Source organism: Carex rostrata, unplaced genomic scaffold (genome assembly GCF_964058835.1).
Source record: "Carex rostrata unplaced genomic scaffold, lpCarRost1.2 SCAFFOLD_47, whole genome shotgun sequence".
NCBI lineage: Eukaryota > Viridiplantae > Streptophyta > Magnoliopsida > Poales > Cyperaceae > Carex > Carex rostrata.
This window is the reverse complement of record NW_027601215.1, coordinates 25001-30000: the sequence shown is the minus strand read 5'-3', so window position 1 is coordinate 30000 and position 5000 is coordinate 25001.

Here is a 5000-nt window from a genome sequence, read left to right as displayed (position 1 = left end):
TTTGATATTTTGAAAAAGTTCAAATTTATAAAAAATATAAAATATGAAATCTGCAGTTTGGAAAAAAATTGGAAGTTTGAAACCTGAAGTTCAACAAAAAAAACGGCGCAAAAATCAGCCAAGCGGGGGCAACTAAGCGGATGCGGCCAGCCGTCAGTGAAAAATGGCCCCAAAACTAAGCGCATGCGGCCAAGCGTCGGTGCAAAATGGCCCGAAAACAGTCCCGTCGGTGCCCCCGTCGGGCTAAAATGACCCGAAAACAGTTCAGCTGGGGAAAATTAAGCGGATCCGGCCAAGAGTCGGTGGAAATTGGCCCGAAAACAGCCCAGCGGCAAGCGGAAGCGGCTAACGTTGGGGAAAAGTGACCCGAAAACAGTTAAGCGGGGGAAAACTAAGCGGATGCGGCCACGCGTTGGGGAAAACAAAGCGGATCCGGCCCAGAGTCGGTGGAAATTGGCCCGAAAACAGTCCAGCGGCAAGCGGAAGCGGCTAACGTTGGGCAAAAGTGACCCGAAAACAGTTCAGCGGGGGAAAACTAAGCGGATGCGGCCACGCGTTGGGGAAAACTAAGCGGATACGGCCAAGTGTTGGGGAAAAATGGCCCGAAAACAGCCCAGCGGCAAGCGGAAGCGGCTAACGTTGGGGAAAAGTGACCCGAAAACAGTTAAGCGGGGGAAAACTAAGCGGATGCGGCCAAGTGTCGGTGGAAATTGGCCCGAAAACAGCCCAGCGGCAAGCGGAAGCGGCTAACGTTGGGCAAAAGTGACCCGAAAACAGTTCAGCGGGGGAAAACTAAGCGGATGCGGCCACGCGTTGGGGAAAACTAAGCGGATACGGCCAAGAGTCGGTGGAAATTGGCCCGAAAACAGTCCAGCGGCAAGCGGAAGCGGCTAACGTTGGGCAAAACTGGCCCGAAAACAGTTCAGCGGGGCAAATTTTTGAAATTTTTTTTGAAATTTTTTTGAATTTTTGAAATTTTTGAAGTTTTTTTGGGTTTTTGGACTTTTTTTGAATTTTTGAATTTTTTGAATTTTTTTGAATTTTTTTGAATTTTTTGAATTTTTTTTGAATTTTTGAAATTTTTTTTTTTTTTTTGAATTTATTTGATTTTATAAATTTTTTGTGATTTTTTGAGATTTTTTTGAATATTTTACATGGGTGATTTTGACTTGGGGGATTTTCAGGGGGTGGTAACCCTGGGCGTGGCTAGAGCCTCAAAATGCATATTCCCCTATAGGGGGGCAAGGTTTTCAAAAATGGGTGCCCCCTCATGTACACGCGCGTGGGTGTACATGGCCCCGTCGGTGCCAGCGTGGGTGGAAAATGGCCCGAAAACAGCCCAGCGGCAAGCGGAAGCGGCTAACGTTGGGCAAAACTGACCCGAAAGCAGTATAGCTTGGAAAATTAAGCGGATGCAGCCAATTGTTGGCGAAAACTAAGCGGATACGGCCAAGTGACGGTGAAAAATGGCCCGAAAACAGTCCAGCGGCAAGCGGAAACGGCTAACGTTGGGCAAAAGTGACCCGAAAACAGTTCAGCTGGGGGAAATTATGCGGAAGCAGCCAAGCGTTGGGCAAAACCAAGCGGATACGGCCAAGAGTCGGTGGAAAATGGCCCGAAAACAGTCCAGCGGCAAGCGGAAACGGCTAACGTTGGGACAAAGTGACCCGAAAACAGTTCAGCTGGGGAAAATTAAGCGGATGCAGCCAAGCGTTGGGGAAAACTAAGCGGATCCGGCCCAGAGTCGGTGGAAATTGGCCCGAAAACAGTCCAGCGGCAAGCGGAAGCGGCTAACGTTGGGCAAAAGTGACCCGAAAACAGTTCAGCGGGGGAAAACTAAGCGGATGCGGCCACGCGTTGGGGAAAACTAAGCGGATACGGCCAAGTGTTGGGGAAAAATGGCCCGAAAACAGCCCAGCGGCAAGCGGAAGCGGCTAACGTTGGGGAAAAGTGACCCGAAAACAGTTAAGCGGGGGAAAACTAAGCGGATGCGGCCAAGTGTCGGTGGAAATTGGCCCGAAAACAGCCCAGCGGCAAGCGGAAGCGGCTAACGTTGGGCAAAAGTGACCCGAAAACAGTTCAGCGGGGGAAAACTAACCGGATGCGGCCACGCGTTGGGGAAAACTAAGCGGATACGGCCAAGAGTCGGTGGAAATTGGCCCGAAAACAGTCCAGCGGCAAGCGGAAGCGGCTAACGTTGGGCAAAACTGACCCGAAAACAGTTCAGCGGGGGAAAACTAAGCGGATGCGGCCACGCGTTGGGGAAAACTAAGCGGATGCGGCCAAGTGTCGGTGGAAATTGGCCCGAAAACAGCCCAGCGGCAAGCGGAAGCGGCTAACGTTGGGCAAAAGTGACCCGAAAACAGTTCAGCGGGGGAAAACTAAGCGGATGCGGCCACGCGTTGGGGAAAACTAAGCGGATACGGCCAAGAGTCGGTGGAAATTGGCCCGAAAACAGTCCAGCGGCAAGCGGAAGCGGCTAACGTTGGGCAAAACTGACCCGAAAACAGTTCAGCGGGGCAAATTTTTGAAATTTTTTTGAAATTATTTTGAATTTTTGAAATTTTTGAAGTTTTTTTGGGTTTTTGGACTTTTTTTGAATTTTTGAATTTTTTGAATTTTTTTGAATTTTTTTGAATTTTTTGAATTTTTTTTGAATTTTTGAAATTTTTTTTTTTTTTAATTTATTTGATTTTATAAATTTTTTGTGATTTTTTGAGATTTTTTTGAATATTTTACATGGGTGATTTTGACTTGGGGGATTTTCAGGGGGTGGTAACCCTGGGCGTGGCTAGAGCCTCAAAATGCATATTCCCCTATAGGGGGGCAAGGTTTTCAAAAATGGGTGCCCCCTCATGTACACGCGCGTGGGTGTACATGGCCCCGTCGGTGCCAGCGTGGGTGGAAAATGGCCCGAAAACAGCCCAGCGGCAAGCGGAAGCGGCTAACGTTGGGCAAAACTGACCCGAAAGCAGTATAGCTTGGAAAATTAAGCGGATGCAGCCAATTGTTGGCGAAAACTAAGCGGATACGGCCAAGTGACGGTGAAAAATGGCCCGAAAACAGTCCAGCGGCAAGCGGAAACGGCTAACGTTGGGCAAAAGTGACCCGAAAACAGTTCAGCTGGGGGAAATTATGCGGAAGCAGCCAAGCGTTGGGCAAAACCAAGCGGATACGGCCAAGAGTCGGTGGAAAATGGCCCGAAAACAGTCCAGCGGCAAGCGGAAACGGCTAACGTTGGGACAAAGTGACCCGAAAACAGTTCAGCTGGGGAAAATTAAGCGGATGCAGCCAAGCGTTGGGGAAAACTAAGCGGATCCGGCCCAGAGTCGGTGGAAATTGGCCCGAAAACAGTCCAGCGGCAAGCGGAAGCGGCTAACGTTGGGCAAAAGTGACCCGAAAACAGTTCAGCGGGGGAAAACTAAGCGGATGCGGCCACGCGTTGGGGAAAACTAAGCGGATACGGCCAAGTGTTGGGGAAAAATGGCCCGAAAACAGCCCAGCGGCAAGCGGAAGCGGCTAACGTTGGGGAAAAGTGACCCGAAAACAGTTAAGCGGGGGAAAACTAAGCGGATGCGGCCAAGTGTCGGTGGAAATTGGCCCGAAAACAGCCCAGCGGCAAGCGGAAGCGGCTAACGTTGGGCAAAAGTGACCCGAAAACAGTTCAGCGGGGGAAAACTAAGCGGATTCGGCCACGCATTGGGGAAAACTAAGCGGATACGGCCAAGAGTCGGTGGAAATTGGCCCGAAAACAGTCCAGCGGCAAGCGGAAGCGGCTAACGTTGGGCAAAACTGACCCGAAAACAGTTCAGCGGGGGAAAACTAAGCGGATGCGGCCACGCGTTGGGGAAAACTAAGCGGATGCGGCCAAGTGTCGGTGGAAATTGGCCCGAAAACAGCCCAGCGGCAAGCGGAAGCGGCTAACGTTGGGCAAAACTGACCCGAAAACAGTTCAGCGGGGGAAAACTAAGCGGATGCGGCCACGCGTTGGGGAAAACTAAGCGGATACGGCCAAGAGTCGGTGGAAATTGGCCCGAAAACAGTCCAGCGGCAAGCGGAAGCGGCTAACGTTGGGCAAAACTGACCCAAAAACAGTTCAGCGGGGGAAAACTAAGCGGATGCGGCCACGCGTTGGGGAAAACTAAGCGGATGCGGCCAAGTGTCGGTGGAAATTGGCCCGAAAACAGCCCAGCGGCAAGCGGAAGCGGCTAACGTTGGGCAAAACTGACCCGAAAACAGTTCAGCGGGGGAAAACTAAGCGGATGCGGCCACGCGTTGGGGAAAACTAAGCGGATGCGGCCAAGTGTCGGTGGAAATTGGCCCGAAAACAGCCCAGCGGCAAGCGGAAGCGGCTAACGTTGGGCAAAAGTGACCCGAAAACAGTTCAGCGGGGGAAAACTAAGCGGATGCGGCCACGCGTTGGGGAAAACTAAGCGGATACGGCCAAGAGTCGGTGGAAATTGGCCCGAAAACAGCCCAGCGGCAAGCGGAAGCGGCTAACGTTGGGCAAAAGTGACCCGAAAACAGTTCAGCGGGGGAAAACTAAGCGGATGCGGCCACGCGTTGGGGAAAACTAAGCGGATACGGCCAAGGGTCGGTGAAAAAGGGCCCGAAAACAGTCCAGCGGCAAGCGGAAGCCGCTAACGTTGGGCAAAAGTGACCCGAAAACAGTCCAGCGGGGGAAAACTAAGCGGATGCGGCCAAGCGTTGGGGAAAACTAAGCGGATACGGCCAAGCGTCGGTGAAAAAGGCCCGAAAACAGTCCAGCGGCAAGCCGAAGCGGCTAACGTTGGGCAAAAATGGCCAAAAGCGATGGAGCAGGGCGGTCTGAATCTATGCATCCACATAAAATGGGGGGTAAACCTGGGGGATTTCCAGGGGGTGGTAACCCTGGGCGTGGCTGGAGACCCAAAATGCATATTCCCCTATAGGGGGGAAGGATTTTTGGAAGAGGCAGCCCCTCATGTACATGCCAAGCGGGGTGTACATGGCCCCTGTGG